This window comes from Equus przewalskii, chromosome 1, assembly GCF_037783145.1.
Source record: "Equus przewalskii isolate Varuska chromosome 1, EquPr2, whole genome shotgun sequence".
NCBI classification, from domain to species: Eukaryota; Metazoa; Chordata; class Mammalia; order Perissodactyla; family Equidae; genus Equus; species Equus przewalskii.
The window spans coordinates 169,041,866-169,066,261 of record NC_091831.1 but is presented as its reverse complement, the minus strand read 5'-3'; the positions used below and the strand labels follow the sequence as shown (position 1 = coordinate 169,066,261).

At 37.6% G+C, this 24,396-nt stretch overlaps 1 protein-coding gene and 1 long non-coding RNA gene across 23 annotated transcripts in view; one reads left to right on the top strand and one right to left on the bottom strand.

Annotated features, from left to right (window-relative positions):
* LOC103551956 (uncharacterized) overlaps positions 1-14,311 on the top strand; it is a 45,289-nt gene extending 30,978 nt beyond the window's left edge. Inside the window, exons 2-4 of one of the 2 annotated variants that reach the window (XR_011530727.1) lie at positions 4,435-4,572; positions 6,324-6,511; positions 13,697-14,311. This is a non-coding gene — a long non-coding RNA (uncharacterized lncRNA). Of the gene's footprint in view, positions 1-4,434; positions 4,573-6,323; positions 6,512-7,529; positions 8,027-13,696 lie in introns of those variants that run through there. The other variant, XR_545120.2, reaches the window with a different exon arrangement.
* The window catches only part of AKAP6 (A-kinase anchoring protein 6), a 503,988-nt gene that overhangs the window by 163,163 nt on the left and 316,429 nt on the right, over positions 1-24,396 (bottom strand). The gene's annotated exons all lie outside the window — the stretch shown is intronic.

Sequence of the window (24,396 nt, the reverse complement as noted above, 5' to 3'; positions counted from 1 at the left end):
GACAATTAAGGGAGAAATATTGATATAAAGACTCTAAATAAATTCCTATTTTGGTGTACTTCCATATATCACTATTTGGGGTTTGGGGTTTTTTTCTTTTAATAGCTTAAAGGTATACCTTTTCAGGAGACACTTACTTTCTCTTTTGATGGAGAAAGGCAAGTATAGTCATGCTGATACTATATAGAATTCTTTGAATTCTTCAGTTAATTCTAGAAGGGCTTTTGGATATGTTCATGCTCTGAATAAAAAGGCATATTTCACAGAGCTCAGCAGAGTGGATTCATAGTGGCCCAATGCTCCACAGACATGAAGTTCTGAGCTTCAATTTCTAAAAGGAATAGTAACTTTTAGCACTCATATTCCTAAATTACACTAGTGGTGCCAATATCTATTGGCTAGATTTTAGGAGTCTACTTTCAACTGTGTGGATTTTCTCAAAGAGTGTCACAAATAATTGATAATTTTCATCCTATCCTATTATCAAAAGAAAATCTTGGCCAAAGCTTTCACCAGACAGCTTCATTCAGAAAGTGAGGATGCCACTTAAAGTTTGCTCAGTCTTCCTAAGCAAAAGGTAAGGAAAAAGGACTGTACATTCTCATTGGCAAAAAGAGGACTAGAAAAAGCGAAAGTGAGTGGGATTCCAAAAGCCTTTTCTTACCAGTACATGCCAGCATATTTGGTCATATCCCTCAGTTTTCTCATCTCGCAAATGGGAATGATGCTTAAAGAGAAGGATCATGCCTCTCTGAAAGCACTGGCATCTGCAGATGTGAAGACCAATAAACACCACTTGCAAAATGATATTTGCATCAGGGGTTCAAATTTGCGTAGAAGAACAAAGACGCAGAGATAAGGGAAGTTGGCCTGAGGTACTATACTTGAAAAATGTCACATTTCATTTTCATAACAATAGAAGCAGGGTGGGTTTTTCATAATACCTACCTTTTCTGCTATTTAAACAACCACCACCTGTCAAGATTACTGACAGTCTCAGCATGTATACCTACTTTCTTGACTACTGTTTTGGGAGATGGAGACTTGGTATGCCCCAGATACATATGGAAATATTTTCAAGTTATCAATATACTTTGAGTGGCTTTCCCATGAACTTTAAGAAACTAACCAAGATGAATGATTTTTATCACTGATATATGACATATTTTAACCTGTCTACATACAAAAGTAGTGCTGTTAACAATTGCAACTTTCTTCAAGTATGCTATGAATCACTGTATTCCTTTTCCCTTTTTCATGCACCATTGCCACTATCTTACCTTCAGCGGTTTTGCTAGATTTCAATGAAGATGGAACTAGAGGGCACACATTAGAATTTTATATCAGTTCAAGAAGGGGAGAGAAGAAAGACATATGAAGCCAGAATGACATTCACTGAAGGTTCCCCAGGGAAGATAACACATGTTTTTGTCTCTCACCTGCTAGGCATGCTAAATCAGTGCAATGATAAGCTAATTCATGAAATATATTTCATTGAAACCTGGACATCTTTACTGTTGCTAGTTCAGCCATTAGAATTTCAGAAATAATGGCAGTCTAATTTTTAAAACATAGGAGACTTGAATTTTCTGAAATAGCGTTTCTGTAGATCTTGTACGCAGCTTCAGGTTTCTAACCAAAATAATCATTACCATGCAGTTGCTTAGCCTGAACTCAGAATCTCTATCTACGTCTCTCTGAAACTTGTCAGACCAGTGTTGAATGCCATTATCTTTCACTCCAGTGTCAAAGTGATTGGCTCTTGCGAAGTCCAAATATATATAAATATATCTTTTATATATTATTATATGTGTTCTCAGATGTACAACTGCCATTTAGCTCTTTAAATAATCCTTTGCAATGCTTTATAACTCAAATTTCAAACTTGGCTTTTTTCCTGCTTTTTCAAGACCCAATCTTGACTCGTTTTTCTTCAGACTTTAACTTTACAAACTTTAACACAAGCTTTTAGGCAATCACAACCAGAAGACTGGGACTGGAAATGATAGAAATGATTCCAGACGTATGCGCTTCAATGTTTCCAGGTGGGCACCATCAAAGTACAGTGCCATCACAGTAGCCCCTGAAACCAGTCCTGTTTTGTTAGCAATAGAGCAGATATTTTTTCATATAATCAATGCCTTCTCCAAGGAATGGCAAATTAAGTGTGGATCAAATTAAAAGCATCTAAGCATAAAATTAGAGTCAAAACAAGAATTTCCCATTAAAAAGTGCTCTTCAGCCTTGAGTGATATTTTTTGAAGACTCCTTCTCCCTGCCATGCTCTGATCCTCCTGCCAGGCTTCCAAGAACTGTGTATAAACAGTGTCTGCCTCACTTACCATCCTCCTCCTCCTCTTGCCAGACTTACTTGAATTCAACACAGCCCTGTTCGAGGCATGGGAGCTCATCAACACAGGAGTGAGCTCCTCTGTCACCCACACTAGACAGTGCCATCAAAAATCACATAAGGTAGGGGGAGGCCAGTTATAAAAGAGATTGTCTGTTTGCCCACAACTATATTGGCAATCAGCAATGATGGCAAAGGAAATGCAACAAACATTACTGATAGCTTAATGGCATTTAAATAAAATATTCAAGGTTGAAAATTTCCTCAGTACTACTTTCCTCTTTTGAGCGTACACCTTTTAAGAAGAAATAGTTTCCCATGATACTATGTATACAAACAAATAATGGAGTTTTTATTTAATGACCTAATTTTCCAGTGCACAGAGTCAGAATTTAAGCAGAGTCTAACCTTTCGAGATTAGGTCACTGTCAAAAGTAAATATTCTTTTTCTTTAGCTCCATAATAGCACCATTCTAAGCAATGTACCTGTGCATGTTTTCAGCAAAGATGATAACAAAAGATTTAGGTTTGTCACAGAAATAAATCCGTAACTGAGAGGTGACTGGTTTGTAACTTTTGTGCTTGAATGATCCATTGATTACAGTAAACACACCTGTTAGTCTGTCAAAGACCAGAAGCGTCATGGATGGCATGGCAGCTTTCTAGAAAAAAGGAGGCCTCTCTTGACAAAGACAGAAGGGAATTTTATTGGCTAATCATACAAAGAACTTTTGAACTCTTTGTGTAACAAATTGGAGTGATTAAGTGAGAAGGCTAAAGAATAATTTATACATTTAGGATAACACAAATGTTTCACTTGTGAGAGTTGGTGAGTAGAAAGAATGAAGAAAAGGAAGCAGAAGTAGAGAGGAACAGAGAAGCTACAGGATTAAAAAAATCTTGGTCCCCAAAATACAATAGAGAACTAAAGCAATCCAAGGCCTTGTTATATAGACTTTGTCCGATTTTACAGCAAACTAGAAAAAAATTTCGAGTACTTAAAACCCTTTTTACTTCCTAGGCTAGTAGAACTCTCGGGAACATCCTGGAAACAAAACCCCTTGGGCAGTATTTACAGAGAGATCAAATGAATGTCTCAAGAAACCAGCACTATGTTAGAGTTTCTTTGCTCCAAGGTCACCAGATAAAACCCAGCCAGGTTAGAAATTACTGACAGCTTTCCTCTCTGATGCTGGCCTGGAAACACTTGATAGGAGGGAGAAATGACCTTCACAGAAAACGCCACTTCTCTGGACATTATTTGACAGCCTTTGGAGGGTAGCAACTTCCCATCCCAACCACCTCTTCAAATTCCTGAAATACAATCCCGACTCCATCTGGACTGAGATTTTTGTGGATGTTGGGTTTACTATGCCTCTGTATCATTCTGTGGCAAACAGAAGACCGCCAAACTAAATCAGACCATTTAATGTCAAATGATCTGTCGGAAATAGTCTACTCTCGCAAACATCTCATCCTCAAGGGTCTGTAACTGAGTAGCTCTTGTAAGTCAAAGTATGTGCTTTCTGTATATGTGTGCATATATGAGCACCTATTCATGTAGGAGTCATTAATATTTCACTGTCAAGTGAATATATCTATGAAAAATGGGGCGAAAGAGGCAAATAACCAAAGTCAGCATTATGAGTATATTTAAGCCTATAGATTGAGTCCTAACTGAAGATGAAGAACCATGCATTTTTCATTTCTATTTCAGATGGCTTTGGTCTGGGCAGAGAATCAAGACTGAGTACCAAGTTCATAACAGCTCAAACGTCCATTTAAGTAAAGGACATGTCTCTTTGTATTTCCCCTTGATGCCAACTATTGGCATAGTTGGCACTGTAACCCTTCTTGAGCAGCACAAATGTTTGGGGGGGGGGAGAGGAAGGAACATGCTCATGAATCAGGAGGAAGAAAAAGAAAGGCGCAAAGAAGAAAAACAGGAGATAAGAAGAGAATGTAGGAAGAAAATGGAGAAGGAAAGAAAAAAGAAAAGAAAGGAGAGAGGAATCACTTTTCTCAGCATCATACGCATCCTTGTACATGGGTTTTAACCATTGATTCCTACTTTCTACTTTCAGGGCTGGAAGATTTCAAACACTTATTAGGACACCACAATGGTCGGAGAGTCCCTTACGAGAGATCCAGAGCATTGATCTTCCTTATTATGCCTGTTTCAGAGCTATCCTGAAATGCACAGATTTGTTCTAGTTGTACTAGTAAGTTTTGATTTATCCTCTTATATTGTCATGAAAACTTTTTTTATCTTAATGAGAAAATTCTAACACTATGTGAACTTTAATTGTATTGCCAATTTCCTCGTCATGTTGTATTCCCACGGTACAGTATTAACACTGATATACTTTAACTGTGCTTCATGTATAAATTTATACACTCAGAAGCGTATGCATTTTTTAATGGGATTTACCTGAGTAATGCTAATAGGGAGCCACACGTGTAAATCCTTGTGCATCGAAATGAAAATATCTCCCTATATATTCCAAAATAAGGTTTGTGGGGGTTCATTTAATGTTTGTGGGGAATTAATTTATATTTGCAACCAATTCTAATGTTCTGTAGGTCACAGCACAGCAGTATTTTTTAAATGCTCCTTTCTGTGGTGAATGAATGGAATCGACTATGTTCAAATTTGTTGCTTTCCTCAAAGACCATTTAAAAATGAGATGCCTAATTTTAAGGGCATTTTCCCCCTATTTCAAAAACTAAATCAACTTTATGAAAGAAAAAATATAAAGCTGCCAAGTATATGTAAGTTCAAAAGTTTTTCTATTGCCTGAAATAGAGATGCAAGAAATCACATTAAAGTTTTAAACAGAAACAGAAGTTTTCAGTCGATGTAGATAAAAATCTATTAGAGATAAAATTGTTTTGACAAAAACTGTGTAAACACAGTGCCACTGGCTGCAAGCCTATTATTGAATGCAAGTGGAAATAAGAATAGCACTCCTGAAGGGGCATTGCTGAAGTGACACAAAATAAACACAACCATTTCAGTATAATTTTTCACATTAATTATGCTCTCTTATCGTAGATGTGTAACTAGCCAAGTATAACAACAATAACAAGATAGCACCGGAGTTCTTCTACAAACAGGAAAAAGCAAATAAAATAATACTGATATGCTAGTTATTAGATTACTAGCCTTTTATCTTGTGGAATAGCTTCCCTGAACACAAAGATTATATTAATCATTTCTGTTCCTCCAAGTAAGTGATATTGCATTTCTGGAAAAAAATGTTAACAGCCTTTTCCCTTAAAGATACCTTCATTTATTTGCTGATTTGCCATCTCCATTTCTCCAAGTACTAAGAACATTTTCAAAAACAACTTCTAGCCTAAGAACGTTGGCTTTTTTCCCTCTCTCTTGCCAGGTTAAAATGTAATACCTTAAAAACAAAACGTGCCCCCCTTTCTGTAACGGGACCCTCGCACCCTGTTATTTCCACTGTCATCAAGGATGCACCTGTAGACCACACCATTTTTAGTCTCCTCAAACAAACTCAAGTTCTGATTGTAGCTCCCTGTCATTTCTCACCGAGTGGAAGTTACGGACACACTGAATTTAGCCTGTCTTCATCAGTAGTTGTCAAGGTTTGTCCTCTAGAGACCATTGTTTTTGTCCGTTACTCTTAAAAATAACCCCAAAGTTCAAGTCCAATAGGCTTGGTTAACAGAAGTCCTTCAGTTTTTCACTTAAAAAGACAGCAAGTAGTCCTCTTTCTCTTTGCCTGGAAGGCCCTAGCTTTCTGATTTTCTCTATTGTATGGCATATTATTGTATATTCCACTTCTTCCATTTATAAAATTTGCATTTTTCTCTTGCATTCTGATCCACCCTTCTGTATACTGAGCGTGCCAGATTTAATTGAATGCACACCTGATTACTTATTACCATCACAGAGAGGAGATGGGAATATTTTTCTTTATTAGTCCCAAAACATTATTTTTAGTGAAGGAAAAAATCACAGGAACCATCCGTGGAGCAGAAGAGCAGCAATCTATTTCTCCTACAAGTCCACTGAATACAGTACCCGCAAGGCACCTTGAAAGAAATCTGAGCATTCTCTGCCTAGCACATCCAAAGGCGGCAGTTTATGAAAACACACCACCGAAAGGTCGTCAAAGAGAAATGGCAGAGGTAATGATTCCTTACCATTTCACATCTTTGGATTTTTGTTTGTACATTTTTGTTTGCATACTTTGGTTTGAACATGTTTTGTTTGTGTATTTCTGTGACAAAGAGTCCCATGACATTACTACACAGATTCTCTGAGGTAGTATTTCTGTGTCATTTCTAAACCACGTTCTTTGAAGCTTAGTATCCGTAAGGTTTAGAACCTTGGTATCTCTAGGGGATAACAGGATATTAAAATATATCCCTAGATGTGCCTGAGACTCTCAGTCCATTGAGGGTTATCTGTGAGGGCCAAAGTGAGCACAGGCAAGACAGAGTTGGTCTCTATTCACAACGTGAAGCATATTGAATAACTGACTTATTTTAAGGGTTGATTAGGACAGATGTTTATGTTTGTATTTTATTTATGTAGACTATTTATGAATTGTTACAAAGGAAAATTGTTTCTTTTCATCTCTCTGGATGAGATATGAGGAGAACAAAGAAGATGCGTTGAGGAGAAAACTGGAAGGTCATGGACCCCAAAAAGAAATAAGAGGGCTCAATCTGTTCTAAGACCTAACTCAAAGCTCTGGAGTGATTTTAAAATGTTTTTTAAATGTTTTTTAAAAAATGATTTAATATAGTGAGTTGAGATACATTACATTAGATATAATTAGACCTAGACAGGAAAGGTGGTTCTGAGAAGCTAATGAAATATCATTAAGGTTGAATATAAGATTGTTGATTAGGATAAAGCTAATCCTGATTAGGATAAACAAGATAGGAGCTAGAGATCTTATTTTTCCTCTTATTTATATATTTATTTTATGCTTGAAGAAGAGGTGTGCTGTCTTGCCTTTACCGGAAAGAAAAAATAAAGGATATTACCATTTTTACATTTTATTAAATATTCTATCATGACAATAATGTCTTCTCTACTTTATTCCTGGAAATGACATTTGCCTTGAGATGTATCTATATCAAGGTGAAAGATATGAACAGGAATTGAATTCACTTGCTGTATATTTTGCCTTCACAGCAAAGAAGAACTATAAAGCCCCAAGCAGTCCGGCTGCCTCTTCCATCCCACATCTCGCCCCACACCAGGGCCCTCCTTGCACTCTCTGATCCTGCCATCATGGAGAATACTCACTAACACTCTTTCAGCCTGAAAAGATTCAGTCCCTGACTGCCACCCATCTTTACCTAGTTAATACCTAATCATTATTTAGATATCCACTCCATTTCACTTCCTGGGTGGACACTTGCCCGACCTTCCTGACCAGATCAAATCAACTACGAGTTCTCCTAACACTCTGCACTTCTCCCTTGTCTTATACCTCACAGGTGTGATTTTATTTTTATCTGTGCAAATATTTGATTACATTCCATCTTCCTCAAGCCCCAGGAGGAGACAAATCCTATCTGGTTTTGCTCACTATCATTTCCCCAAAGCTTAGTGTAGTTCCTAGCACTTGAAAGCACTCAATGATCATTTGACAACTGAATGAATGAATGAACACATGAATTATTTTCACTTTTTATGGAAATGATTGGTGTTGTATAGATACAATTAATTGTTAGTTCTAGTCTTGAGATAGATGAAGATTGCTGCAGCATCCTCTATGTAAAAATTTGATATGTACTTGAAACCTTTTCTCCAAGAGTAAATATTTCTATTCTCTGAGCACATCAGTGATTAGCCACAAACTATAAGTTCATGTACACTCATGCAAAAACAAGTTATATATTTCTGGATTACCTATAGTTCCTTTAATCATCTTCAGGGCTTATTTACATGTGTCAATAGATCATAACATTAATATATTTTGAACCATTCAATAGCAATAGCATTTGAATATTATATATTGCATGTATGTCAGTTATCAATGCTGATGGCAGAGAACCAAAGTAAATCCTACATATATAAAGCCATCTAGACTTTGAAATTTGGAGAGTGTTATTGTCATATCAGGACCAAAAATCCCACTGAGGCACATAAATTCATAAAGCATTTCATATTCTTTAATTGCTCCTTATTCTACAATTCTATAAACTATCCTTTACTCCATGATTTTAGTCCATGCTTTTTGCTGGTATTATAGGTATAATTATGTATAATGTCAGTCTCTTTCCTTATCTATAATGACTTTAGGAGTAGGAACTAAGTTCTGTTCATTGTATACCACCACCACCAATTTACCCCACCAAAAACCAAGCACAGTGCTTTGGTAGTTATAACACAACATATGCATTTTAAATGGAAGGGAGGAGAAAAAACAAGGTATGAAAGAGAGGGAAGAAGGAAGGAAGAAAGAAAAAAAAAAGAAGATAGATACAAAAAGTCATCTTCCCATTGACCATATTGTTTTGCTTGGTTTAGGCCATTAGATAATTTCAACTATGTGCAGCAGTTATTTCACAAAAACAACAATTTCTAAGGTTTCATCACAATATGCAATCAACTACTGACTAGATTTTCACTCCTTCTCACTATCTCTCTCCCTCAATTTTCTGCCTAAAGTTCTCACACACAGTGAAATAGTCAAAATGTTGGACGCAAAAGAGAAACATAAACAAAGCAGAGGCATATAAAACACAGAGTTGAATATATTGTGTATTAGGCTACAGTCTGCTGCCACCCTCCAGTGCCTCTGCCTGTGTCCAAATGGAAGTTCGGGACCACTCGGTTCTACCATGCTTCTCATCCTTGCCATTCTTTACTACTACTCAAAAGAGAGGCCCCGTTTTCTGTCTTTTTATTTATACCCCAATTCTGCTCCCAACTCATCTTCCTCTTGACATCCCCACCAGCTCTTTCCTCGGGAGTAGCAGTTTCTCATTCTTCCCCTCTCCGTTAACCACAATGTGCACAAGACAAACAGTCTTCATGTTCCCCATAGCCTTTTCCAAACCACTGCTCCTTTACACTGACTTAAAAACATGTCCCTTGAGACTCATCCTAAATCTCTCTGTGTGGCTCATTACTCCTGGATTTTTCCCATTCCTTGGTTGAGGATTATGGCACCTGGCTCAGGATATTTGTCTCTCCCTGTCCCCATCTCCAGCTGCTTTGGACAATTTCAATGTATGTTAGGGTAACTCTTCCTGTATTCTAGTTCCTTGATTTCTTCGATTCTGATAACCAAACCATTCTGCAACCCACTCCCATAACCATATTCTTGCGGTATCTAGGATGTGAACATAAAGTCCCATGTGCCACTCTCCGACCACAGTCTCTCTGATTCTCCCAGCACTTTCTCCCTTCTCTTCTCTCTCTCTCTCCAATTGTTAATGCATTTACTCTTTCCAGACATGTCTTGAATAATTCTAATCCCTGCCCATATATCAGCTCTCTTTTGTTTTCCTGTTTTGTTCCAACATAATCTCAGGGTTCATTACACCAATGATCCCTTTGCCACTATTTCCTGACTCTTGACCCATTTGAACATAGTCTTATGTATGTTACAAACAACCCAAAATGAGAACAAAACAACAAAAGAAAACCTTTATATAACATCTCCCATTGGCTATTATCTTGTTTTTCTCCTTCCCTTCACAGTCAAATATCTTGTTAGAATAATCTGTCTTTTCCACAATTCTTCACGCTGAATTTGTTTTGAACCCACTACAATCCGGCTTCTGTGCTTCAGAGTTGATGCCTTCCCCACAGTCACCTATCTGAGAATACACTGCTTTTCACCCAGTGCCTCATCAAAAGACAGTAGTTGCTTATGTTCTCCCTTCCTTCCCATCACCTACCAAGTTATGCTGATGTATTATGAAGTACCATAAACTAACATTCATTGAACCGATGCTATGTGCCAGGCTCTATGCTAAGTGTTTTACATTTAATCCACACAACAACTCTATAGAGTATATAGTACAAGTATTACTTCCATTTTAAAGATATGGGAAGTATAACTAGAGATGATAGACTAGGCCAAGGTCCTTCTACCTCCTCAACATCTCTTGGATCCATCCTCTCCTCTCTTTCCCCACTGTCACTGCCTTGTACCAGCTCATCAAGGGGCTCCCCTCCTCACTGCTTTCCTTGGCCCATTTTGTGTCTCCCATCCATGCTCACTGCTATCAGAGACCCCTCTAAATTTCACAGCTGATCATGTACCCCCTTGCTTAAATACCTCCACAGGTGCCCCTTAAATATCAGACTAAAACTCAGTCATCAGACCTATCACACAAATCTGTTCACAGTCTGCCCCTTGCCTGTCTCCCTGGCCTCAACTTATGCCACTTCCTCCTTCCCCAACACCCAAAAGGAATTAGTTATTATTCCCTGACAGTATCGCTCTATGGCCACTGCCTGAAGTACACTTTCATCTGACTAATTTTTATTCATTCTTGAAAACTCAGGTCCAGCACAGGCCATCCAAAAAGGCTTTGTGATGCCTAGTGGAGAGGCCATTCTCCACCAGTGTGACTTCCTGCCTTGCCCTCAGAGCACAGAGTTACACGTCACTCTCTCACTCTCACCCATGATCTCCCGTAGGGCTACCAGGACTGTGCTTTTCTCCACTTTGAACCACCAGTTCCACTCACAGTGCCTGTCAATAGAGAGGAACTCAAATATTTACTTCTCAATATCTTCCTTCTAATTTAGCTGTCCTAATTTGAACTCACACATCAAAAGAATGTTTTTCAAAATCTATCATCCACCTAAGGAAATTTTTTTGATCATTTTCTAAGTACAAGAAATGATGTTTTGATAAGTTAACACTCCTAACGAAGACAGCATCCATGAATTTAGAGTAAAACAGACATCATTTGCTTGTTTTGATGGGCAAGTCATTTGATTGCCAGCAATTATCTTATATGTGTGTAGATATTTCTGCACATGTGCCGTTTACTGCATTTCAAAGTCTGGTATTTTTAAAGGTATATAGATTTCTAGTTTAAAATGTCTAACAGATACTGCAATATCTTTATTTTAAATAATTTTTTAAGTAATTGCAAAACATTTCTGCGCAAAATACAAAGTCTTTACAAATATTAGTCTATACACAACTGAGTGAGAAGACCACTATTTGCATGTAAATCAGTCAGCTTAATGGTGGATTTCAGGTCTCCTGAGAACTATTCAACATACAGCAACGAACAAATTGAATGGTGCCACATTGTTCTCACAAAAGATAATAAACATGGCTTTATAACCCTGTTCTTTGATGTAATCTCCTCTTCTACCATTATTTGGTTTATCAAATACATTCCTACAACTTTCACATATGTATTCATACTTTTAAAAAATTAGGTACTGTAATTATTCACTCATTTTCAACATTCTTTATGTGTCTAGTAAAATACGTCCAGCAAAACACATTTTGCCATAAAAATATCTGAGATTTCCCCCCACTATAATTATCAACACCTTGAAGGTAAGCATTATCTATTCCAACCAGTGTTCTTCAATCAGATTTTGTTCCCATTCATTCATCTAACCTAGCTAAAACACCAGCTCCCAGCTCCAAGACAGCTTCCCAGCCACAGCTAAATTAATAATAGAGTTCTCTGTTGAGGGTAGTACTTTCTAAAATTACTTTCAATTTAATGATTACAGATGGATTTGTGATACACTTGCTTCATGTGAATCATTTTTTTTAGTGAATGATACAAATTAAAGTGGACAATGAAACATCCAAACACAGAGCCCCAGTTACTTATTTTGCACATAACTTATACATACCTTAAGCCGTGAAGCAAAAGCTTTTACTCTGACCATGACTCATACAGCAAACTTCCCATAATTCCTTGTTCTTCACAGTTGGATAGAATTGGCAAGCTGCTTGTCTGTGCCCCCATTCCCTCAGTAAAATAAATTGACTCCCAGAGTTTCCTGGAAAGGCTGTAACTTTATTTTCCAATCTGAAAACAATTAATAAAGTACTCGGCAGTGAGTCCCAAATAACACAAGACTATTTCACCTTGGCGGAACATACACTTCATTGAACTAGAAATGATCTTCCCTTTCAAAACTCCCCCGATTAAACTGAGTAATACTGAAGTCACCCTGGAGCTCCACACTGAAAACTAACTCTAGTGCCTGAGCCTCACCTCCTTTAGCTTTGAATTCTTGACATGTTTTTATCTTAATACCAAACCTATTGTGAGGACTACATGACCCTTTCAAGTTTGGGGTGTACTTAGGAAGAGAACTGGATGACATGCCAGATGTCAACCACTTTCAGAGTAGTCTGAAAGTAGCATTCTGCTAAAACAACGGTCATTTCTATACTGATTCTCTCTCTTCCCACCACCCCTCTCCCCAAATAACTAGCTCTCAAAATGAATAACTTCAACAAGGGAATTACTGTCAATCAATGAGGTTGGACAGTCATGATGTCCTCAGCCTATAGAAGATACAGAGTAGGTTTAACTCATCGCTGTTTTCAAAAACCTTAAAACCAGGAGGAAACAATAATGAGCAAGTAAAAGACACTACCAAAAAAACCATAAGGGAAAACCTCACAGAGAAAGTGGACTTTGAATTCAAACTTGAAGTTCGGTTAGAACTGAGATAAATCAGAAAGAAGAACAGCATTCCAGGTGAAGGCAACAACACAATGCCAGTTAACATTTATTGAGCATTTACTAAGCGACAGGTACCTCACTGAGCACTTTACATGCTTAACTTTAGGTAATATTACAGCCCTGTGAGCTGGGTACTTTTATTATCCCCATTTTGAAGATAAGGAAATTGAAGCTTAGACATCTTGAGTAACTTGCTCAACGTCACCCAGCTAGTCAGTGTTGGGAGCACATTCTAATGTCCTAAACATATGTGTGGAGTTTGAGGGACAATGAGGAAACTGGCCCAACTAGTGTTGGAGGCTGTGTGGAGTAATAACAAAATGTTTGACATATGAATTAGATTGTAGGCTGCCTTAGAAATAGACAAGGTTAGAATCTGAAACAAGGAGACATGGAAGGTTTGTGAGCAAGAGAGCAGTACTGGAGGAAGACTTCGAGTTGAGGAGACATGCAGAAGTGCAGACCGGTTTGATGAGGATGGGGAAATGCTTGGGCAGGCCTTTGGCAATTGTATTTGATAAGCTTTGCTGCGGTAACAACCCTGAATGGTAGGGGCTTACAAAAACAAATGTTTACTTCTCATTTATGTTACATGTCTGCTAAGGATGTCAGTGACTGAGCTATGAGTTTTCTCCATCTGTCTGTCTTCTTCATTCCTAGATCTAGACTGAAGGCCCAGCTTCTATTTGAACATACGATTTTTGGGGGAGAGGAAAAGAGCCAGAGAGCTGATGGAGATAGGCAACAGCTCTTCAGACATCTGTTCACCTACCCTTACCAAAAGCAAGTCACATGGCCAAACTTGGGCTGCATGTTGATGGGGCAGGGGCGCATCCTCCTCCACAGGAGGCCTGCAAGTCACATGGTAGTAGGCAGGGGTGTGTAATCCTCTTACAGGAAAGGGGAATGAAACATGGGAACAATGATGCAATCTACTGGAGGAAGCCTGTGCTCTTTACAGATGCTGTCACTACAAATCAGAACAACAAACCAAAATGAGTAAACTTCATAGAACGGGGTGAAATCTCTTGTTCTCTCCAGATAGAGGGCTCTGTCCTAAGGAGAATGACTACTGTTCCATTTCCATATTTTCTGATGTAAAAGCCTTATGTTGTATGATTTTATTGTCTTGCACCTAAAATCTATCAAAGACTGAAAAATGAATCAAAGACCGTTTATGAGTTGATGGGGTGGATCTGAATCCTTTATACTATGCTTCATTACTATTAAAATGAAATTACGTTAGAAAAGTAAACAGAGAAAGGACCCAGTTAACATGTGTCCATAGCTTCTTGATTTTCTATCCTAGATGGCATTACAATTAAGATGATTTTACTTGCTAACTCTTTGTGGCTACTGACCTGACAAAATATTCCAGTTGCATACAAAATATATGTGATACAAATGAGTGAGAGTTATGAATAAACTAATCTAAACATACTTTGGTGCTAAACAAGTCATCCTCCAAATATGCAAATCATTAAATCAAATAAAAATGATGTCACGGTATTCTTGGAATACGTCATTTCCAAGCTTTCCTTTGGAATTTTTTAAACCTATAAAGCTAAAGACTGAATTTTAGTTTCACATTGTTTGGTTTTCTTGCTCAGGTCTCTTGTCCCTACTTGCCGTTTATAACTTCCAAGGTCATTCCAAAAGGTCACTGTGCCTTGGGTCCAAAGCCAGGCTCTTTGATCCCCTACCCAGTTCCACATCAAGGTTTCCTGTTTGGATTTTTAGACATAGACGCATATCTTTGCAAAGTTACCACTTCATCTGAGCACAAAGTTTGCTGATACCTGAACATTTCCATTAAAGATCAATTTTGCCTGACATTCAATTAGGAAATGGTTTGTCTCTCTCCTTTCTTGCAACCTTACCAAATCATTTAGTGGAAGCCTAAGTTTTCCCAGAATGGAAAACTTGAAAGTCTGGGGAAGACAACACATTGGGATGTGTGGTAGATATTAAGTACTTAATAAATATTTGCAGAATAAATAGATGAATGGACAAATGAATTGACTAATCATTCTAGCAGTTAAGCCCCTCCTATATATCAAAAGCTCCTAAACTTTTATTTAAAGCCATTTGAAGAGAATTTAACATGTTTTTCATATAAGATGCTCAATAAACCTTTGTTGCTGCTTACCTGGGCGAGGAGGAAAATGTATGATCAATGGTTCATAGCAAAACAGATATCCAGTCACATTACTTCCCACCTTCCCCCATTTTTTAAAAAACAAATGTTTCTAAGCCCTGGCAGAAAAGGTATTAATATAATGCTGAAAATCCTAACATTAGGAAGAGAAAGTTATCTCACTCCCCATCAGCCAAAAGGCCATTTCCTAAATGCTACAGAATGCTATTAGAATGCCATCGAGGTCTAAGAAGGCTTCTTTTGTATTATAATGACCTACTACATGTAATCATGTTTATAAAAGAACATTGACAACTCACAGCATAACCATATCTACAGTGTATTGTATTTGCTTTCTAAAGACCTTTACCTAAATTGACAATCAAAATGCTGCTGCAAATTTTTAAATCATTTGAAACATCTCATTTACGTGGCAACTTCAACAGCTTATTCTAAGGCTACTTTTGACAGAGTAACTCAAACAGTTTTATGAGCTGCATGCTGGAGTGCTGCGTTCAATCAAAGCAAAGAACTTCGAAGCACTGGAAGCATGTGAATAGAGTGCCATCTCCTCACACTGCAATTACTGCTCTCAGGAGATCAATAAATGTATTTCTCCTAGTTTTGCACAACTGTACAACTGTAATATATAGTGTTTACTAACTCTGTTTTGCTACATTTGTAAAACCTATTTAAAATCTACCCAGTCTCAATCTTAAAAAATCATAAACTATTCAATCATGAAATCCAATCATGAAATCGTAAACTATCCAAGAAGGCATTCTGAAAAGTGGAAAATTGGTAAATATAAAACCTGTCATTATAACATCATAAGTTTATTTGCATAAACACAGAAGTGGTGCTAATCTTAATCTTATACACAAACACAGAGTGCACAAAGAATAATTTTCTAAAAATAACATGGTAAACAATAGATGGGGTATTTCAAGCACACTGTGGAATTTTAGCAAAATAAATATGAAAACAAACCTTCCAAACAAAATGAAATGCAATTTGTGGAAAATGAGGCATGGAAAGTATATTTTGTAATAGAAAATATGAAGTATAGACTATCTTGATGTAATTTAAATGTCTGTATAAGCTGTGAATTGTTAAAAATTCACCAAAATTATTGGAAGTAGAAAAAAGACTAGAAGGAACTATTATACATAAGAATGTTAGCCATCCTTACCATTCAATGGTAAGATAGTTGTGACTTTCTTTTTTATTATTTTCTGTAGTTTCCAGGTTTTCCTCAATGAACACCGACTACTGTAATATCAGAAAGAAGAATGAATCATTTAAAACGTTAAAAGAACTAACCCCTTTGTATCAGGACAGGGTTACACTGTTAGGCAGGCTTTACACATCTGGTGCGGAAGGGCAAATTCTCTGGAAGCCTCGGATTCCAGAGAACACTGGAGGCTCACATTGTCAGGTTATAATTTCACTTCTGTTGGAGTTAGTGCTTGAATCTAAGTCCTAGCAGGTGCTATTCACTTTGATAGGAATATTTTATCTCTGTTGCAAAAGCATCTTGCCTTTTTCCCTGAACTATTATAAAAATGATTACAAATATGTCTTGGAAAATAAAATCAATGCTGATACTCAACTCCATTGCATTAACAGGCTTTTCATCAAATTCCACAAGTAATGTATCATATTGCTTTTTTTTTTCCCATAATAGCAGCATGAGGTAACTTCCATTAAACTCTATTTATAGTTGAAAAAAATCCTTCATTTTCTAAATGTTGAACAATGCAATAAGCTGCTTGCTTATATTCTCATCTGGGACCTTATTTCTAATTTCAATTTAAAGATGGGTTGAGGTAAATTGAACAGGCCTATGAAACAAGATCTTCTCAAAACCCAAGTTTAAAATGAGATGAGATCTTCAATTAAAAATTTTCCATGTTAAATTGTGACAATTTTATTTAATGGGGACAGGAAGAGGCAGTTGAGGACTGCAGCCTCGGTTTGCACACAGAAGACAAATCTGCATTTTAGAATAACCAATCCCTAGTTCCCACACAGAAATGGTTATATTTACCGGCTTTTGGGAAGCAGTTTTCTTTTCCTCTCACTTCAAGGTCATTCCAAACCAATACTTCGGTTAGTCAATGTAACAAGGCAGAGTATTATCACTCTCCCAAAAGACAATTTCAAGTCACTGAAGAAGTTGGGTTGTGTTTTAAGAGCCGGGGTCTAGTCCTTCCATTTTCCTGACAAATGAATAGCTTGCATGCAACTAGCTGCACTGGAACATGTCATAACTTTACATGTATGTTCTCTGATTAGAAACAAAGCTTATGGTTGTCCTCTCACATTCACAGAAGCCCACTTACACCTGGTCACCAGAGACTGGGGCCAATTTGAGAGCTTCCTGCTACTGGCTCTTGGGGAAAAGAAAAATATGCTGAATGGCTCTGACATTGAAAAAAAATGCCTGCCTTTTATCATTTTTTTCTCTCTCTTTTCCCCTCTTTTTTTTTTTTTCGAGAAACTAGCACTTCAGCAAATCACATAGTTATGCTGTGTTATGATGCATGATGTTTTCATAGTAATGTGACTTGTCTAAATGACAAAACACTGGCTATCTACCAAAAATGTAAAGCAGTTTAATTCCTTTCCCAAAGGAAAAAAGGCCATTATCAATTCCTTAGCAAATTTCTTTGCTGTAAAATGGCAACCAACCAATTTAACACCAAATCTTCACAAAGTTTATGATTATGATGAAACAAAGGGGTTTAGGTATGGACGATTTTGTTTATGAAACTGTTCACTACCCGTAGCTCCTTCCTTCTTGGCTCCAAGAGGTAAAATTATGAAGCTTGAAATTGCCGTCTCTCTCTTTTGTTCCTAGAAAAGGAATGATAGAAGATACCCTCCCCACACTGCACACCCCTCCCACTTCTCCACAAAATCTGAGCTGCGGGTGGTCGGACGTTTTTATTGAGAAAATAGCTTATTTATAAATCATGGACGGCAAAGTTCTGGCATGAATTCTCGCTTTTGTATGGCTCAACTTAAATATTTTAATAAAGTGTTTATTTTATTCTGACTTCTCACAGGGATTCCTAACCTGACAGAACCAGTGACACACAGATGTTTGGAATTCTCAAGAGAGATAAGCTTCCTTAAAATTTAGAAAGAAAAAGAAACCCTTCTTTTTTGAGGGATATTTCTCTATTCCCATGCAGTTGGAGATAAAGGAAAAAAAGGAAGGAGGAAAGGAAGGGAGGATAAAAGGGAGATGTATACTGTGTTTTAAAGACCTCGCAAATGCGTCCAGACCTAGCCATACACACGGACCCTTTCACCTTAAAAAAAAGAAAAAAGGCAAAACAACAAACAGAAAACTTTTTTCTTTCTATTATTCCCTCCTTTTTTTTTTCTTTCAGTGGTCCAGGTTGAAATTATTTTCTGGAATCACTCACCCAGCCCTAATTCTAATAGAAGACTTCAGAGCGGTTTGTGTCTGATAACAGCTCTGTGGAGGCCGCTGAAACTCTAATAAAGACCCATCAAGCCATCAGAAGAACATGTAATTTTATGTTCATTACTTCTTGGTGCCTGGCTGTAGAATTTGGATGGTTGCACCTCAATTAAAAGTTGAATTGAAGTTAATATCATTTAAATAAAAACTTCAATAAAAAGTTAAACTTCTATTCTTAATAGCATTAATACCCTCGAACGACCGCTATGGTCATTACCACCAGATAAGTGACCTCCTTGACCCTTTCCTCGTGAGAAACCTCCTCGTCACGCAGTCGATTATTTAGCAGTAATGAGCGCTGGATGGGAGATTACTGTGTAACCAAGCACCTTGGTTCACCATTCTCTGCTATCTCCATGTTTCGACAAATGTTGCATTTTTCCTTTATAGGTTTTTCTGTTTCTAAAAGAAGAAGCTGCTCAGGTTCCACACCAACCTGCCCCAACCTCCCACTGCCCTGCAGAGGTTCGCCCTATAATTGGTAAAAACTTCAAATGTAATTAAAATGGCGTAAGTTAGAAGAGGTCTACTATTCGTGAGCAGTGACTGCGGCCTGTTGAGGACCTTAATCTCTACCATTTGATACCACTCTAAAGAAGGAAAGAAAGCAAAGGCTTAAAAAGGAAGTTGAATGTGGCTTTCTAAGTCTCTTTCCAACGGGGCTTTGCATATGGTGTTAAACTGGAAAATGCGGGAGACAAAAAGCATGCAAGTCCAAAAGGGTGATTTCAACAGGAGAGACTTCCACAAATCCTTTAAGAACTTCATTTCCTGTTTTCCTTTTCCTGGAGACTGCCGTCACCCGGGGTAGTGCCAGAGAAAAAAGAGAAGGGACACTAACTCAATTTTCTATCAAAATAATATCCTAGTAGACTCAGCTCCCAAGAACATTGAGAAATTCTCATTCCATAATGAAAGTTATTTGAGGGGCACTGTTTTATTTTTTTTTAAGATTTGCACCTGAGCTAACAACTGTTACCAATCTTTTCTTTTTTTTCCTGCTTTTCTTCCCAAATCCCCCCAGTACATAGTTGTATATTTTAGTTGCAGGACCTTCCAGTTGTGGCACGTGGGCTGCTGCCTCAGCATGGCCTGATGAGTGGTGCCAGGTCCGCGCCCAGCATTGGAACCAGTGAAACCCGGGGGCTCTGCAGCGGAGCGTCTGAACTTAACCACTCAGCCACGGGGTCGGCCCCAGGGGTACGGTTTTAGGAAAAAGAATAAACTCCTTATAATGCTCTGGAAATTTATATCGTAATCAAGAATGGATCAAACTGGTAGAAAATAATTCCAATTTCTGTGGAAACTCACAATCTAGAAACTCACACTCTAGAAAAACAAAATAATACCAAATACTGACTAATAAATAACTAATTTTCTTACCAGTCAAATTGGGCTGCAAACTGAAGTTAGGCAGTGCTGATACATGAGATACCCAGCCCTAGCTTAAACTTTATTTTTTTGTGTGTCTCTGATTTTCACATTGAGTTTTTATTGTGGTATGAGATTATTCAAAGAATGAAGGCTAGATAATCTTTGATTCCTCAAAGGACAGACACAAGATGAGCTAAGCTATTGATGGTACTTTCAGACGTAAGCAGAAGAATTTAAAAAGGATTTTTCCACTAACATAATGTGGTGCTCTGAGGAGATATATAATCTCTTTTTCTATAAGTCTGTCAGACTTTAGGTCTATATTCATGTCCATAAAACCTGAACAAAGGCAGGGAGATTGAATAAAACTTAAGTTGATATCAGCCTAATAGTTCAATGATTCCCAATTATTTCAAGGTTAAAAAAAGAAAAGAAAAAAGGAGTACTGTTCATTCATTCACCAATAAAGCAGTACCTATTAAATACTGTGCAAAGTATTGGTAAGAAAACAAAGATGAAAGAGGTATAGTTCCTGGCTTCAAGGAGCTTATAATCTAGTGAACAACGATAAGACACAGTGAAATATATGAGAAATCATACAGAAGCAATGTGCTGAAAGAATGTAGCAGAGGTGATCAATTTTGACTGAGGGAGAATTAGGACAGGCCTAATGGATGAAGCAGTATTTGAGTTGGACTTTGAAGAAAGAGAATTTGGATGGACAGGAAGGAAAGAAGAGCACTCTATCCTGAGGGAACAGTTTTGGACCTGTGGTCAAGCACGATGTTGGAAAAGCAGGGCTGCGATATGGGCTGTGCAACAGATCTAAGGGCCAATGAGCCTGGAGAAATAATTCAATGCTGGATCAAGGAAAATTCTGAACACTTATTAAGGAGTTCAGGTTTATTTGTGGCAAGGCTTTTGAGTTGGAGTTTGACGTCATCCAACATATATTTTAGGAAGATGACAATGGAAGTAGAGAGACTGGTATACAGAAGTAAAATCGAAGCTGAGTGTTAATTAAAAGTCAATGACATTATTCAGCCCCAGCGCTGTATAGAGAAAGACTTGGGGTGGGGTGGGTAGACACTGCCAACATTAACTAAAGAATTATAGTCAAACCAGTCAGGATACCCTTAGAACCTCATCTGTAAAATATAAATTATTTGTGATTCACTGATTCTACCCATGCGAAATTAGACTTCAAAATTAGTCTGCAGCCCTATCTGGCTGGAATGATGAGGCCTAGACCAAGTATACAGTGAGTGGGTACAGAAAGGAAATGAGACATAAGAGAAAGCATCGCTATGACTCAATCAAATGCTAGTGTTTCCACTGATTTGTAAATAAAACCATCCTTGACCCAAGCTGGGAAAACAAATCAAGTCAGACGCATATTTGGTATTATAATGGACTTCCCATTTAGTCCATATTGGTCTCTGCACATACAAGACCGAAGCCAGACCCAAGTGGAATCAACTAAATAGCACCTGAAATGACCCCCAAAGGGCTGATGAAATATCATCCCTTTGGTTGAAATGGTGCCTAATTCATGTCTTTCCAGCAGATGCCAGGAGCAGGAAGAGCAATGTTCTGCATGCAGCTGGGGCTCAGGTAGGACCACAGGTGAGGCTTCCATAGGCCAAAAAGAAAAACTGCCAAGCAAACATTTTTACTACACTGAAAGAAAATGGAGCAAGAAAGGTTTTGCTTTTTTTTATTTGTATAAAATATATTGTTCTTCCAGGCTGCAGCGAAATAGTTTCTATTTAATTGCATAGAAATCCTAAGAAGGTTACAGCAGTGAAACATTAAAATTCTAAGGGCAACTAATAACATTAAAACTTTATAGCCCCAGATAGAATAATTTAGACAAAAACAACATGAACATATGTTTTGTGTAATAATAACAAACATTTATAGCTGTCAAGAGAGAAAAACACAGGTTTATGCACACCTTAATGGTGTGCATGGGTGAGCATGAGTATATTTAAAACATAATATATTACAAAAATGACAGCAGGCATGGCTCTTCTGGGTACTATGTTAAATCAATGAATAAATTACCAAAAGTGAGCTGTGGCTGTTTGGATGTGTAATTGAGCTTAACGTATGTAGTGTTATTTCAAAAGAAACTGTTCAAGGAGTTTCGAGCCCAATCCACTGTGCGTCTATCCTAGGCAGTTTACAAATAGCAATAAATGAAACCGTTTCACAGTAGGAAGGAAGTTTAGTTATACACATTACTTAAATGGAGGAAAAGTTAATTTTAATATGCTTTGCAGGAATTGAAAACAAACTTATAATAATTTGCTTATGTTCACCAAACTGAAAATTGAAATGTTAATATTTGAATTTAAATTTATTTTAATTATTCACTGTATGACTCACTAAGTCACTAGAAATTATCTGTTCGACTTAAAAACAAATACATACACAACTCTTCATAAATATATGTTTATTATTCTACTTGTTTTAATTACACCATTTGAATGCCACACTTTTTCAAAAAAATTATTAGGACTACAGAATGTGAAATAAATTTTAAGCTTGTTTGTGCCAACGAGTTAATGGCAATTGGTAATAACTGCTGCAGACAAAGCCATTAATGCGATTTTTAGAATAAAAATAACTTCTCATAATTTTCTTTCTAATTATAAGGCTGTTTGTCTTACTTAGCACTCCACCACAGTTTTATGAAACAGAGAAAGAGGTATGTTTCTTATTTTCACCTGCCTATTTTTTCTGGCCTTAATCATCTCATATTTTTCTGTAAAATGTAAAAGGCTGTGACCCTTTTACATAGGAAATCTGAAACAAAATTCCATAAGATTTAAGTCCTGAACCATCTGAATTACAGATCTTGCCAAGTAGCCAAGCGGGCCACTCAACAACTGTAATTTCTTTTTAGGAGACTGAAACTTCAGGCAATTTAGAATGTTATGATGGGCTTAGGTAACAACCATGCTGACTCCTTATTTTTCATTTCTTTTCTGTTAATAGGATCATTATATCATGGCCGATGCAGGATGCAGAAACGTCATGTGTTTTATGAAAAGGAGACTATTTTTCTTGAACAGCATATTTTCCTCTGTCCTATTAGTGCTGTGCTTTGTCATCATTTATGGCTACCTACCACAGCAAGCGTCTGCCAGTGCTCTCCACGATCGTGTGGGGCCCTGGACTCACAAAGCCAAAGACTCACTCTTCATTTGCACTAGATGAAGAGCTTCTTACTAGCACTGAAAATAACTAAACAAGCTTGTACTTGACAAAGATCTTTTTATTCAAAATTACAATACAATTAGATAGGAGGCTGTTCCTCGGCATTTTCAGCACCACTTTTACTCATGTTGCCACTGTTAACTCATTTTGCCACTCTACTCTCTTCCAAAAATTTTGCACAAACCAACCAATTTACTGACTCTGCCAAGAGCCAATCCCCCAGGGTTTCCACGCTTCTCCAAACAGACGATGATTAACACAGTTGGGGCAGTCAGATGCAGACAGACAGTAGAGCCCACTTACTGCTCAATGCTTGTTAGGAGACCAAGATATGGAAATTATTAGGACAGGAGATATTGCTTTACATGCTGGGAGTTTAAAGACTAGGCCATATATGCTAAATAGGTAAAGCTACTTGGAAAATCTTCCTTATCTTACCCTCTTCTGAGTCTTCTCTGTCTGCAACTGTAGTCACAGTTCTCTTATCTCTAGGGACTGACCCGGCAGAGGCATCATCACTGGTAGAAAAGCAGCAAGCATCAAATACTTTGCAGAAAGGAATTTACCAGGCTCCTACGGGTAAAGTCCTAAGAGCTAGAGCCTTTCCCTGACTACACTCATTTTAAGTGACCTGTTTTCCTTTCCTGATTTGAATTGAGTCCTACAGAATTAATGGGCAAGTAGTGGGGGGATGTGGGAAGTGGAAAGGGATCAACAGCTAAGTTAGTGTTCAACCACCAGCCAGTTGGTAAGTTTCAAATGTTACCCTATGACCACTAGATGCACCAAGAGTAATAACGAATGTACAGTCATATCTAATTTACTGTAGACCTCTAGTTACATGTTGATAAAATCTTAACATGAAAGACCCTTGACAAGGTATCTAATAATTGCATATTTCCAATAACAATAACAAACATTAAAACCATAATTCAAGAGTTCAGATCCTAAATCTGTTAAATATCAGGATCTAGTTACCTCAGGGTATGATGCTGGAGTCCAGAAAGTATGAAGCTGTCACACACTGTGGGATCTGTGGGATCTAGAAAGCCAGTATTTTTGCTCTGAAGAGGAACCCCAGGAATCACAGGATGGTGTATGGAAGGCATGGCCTGTGCTGGGACTGAT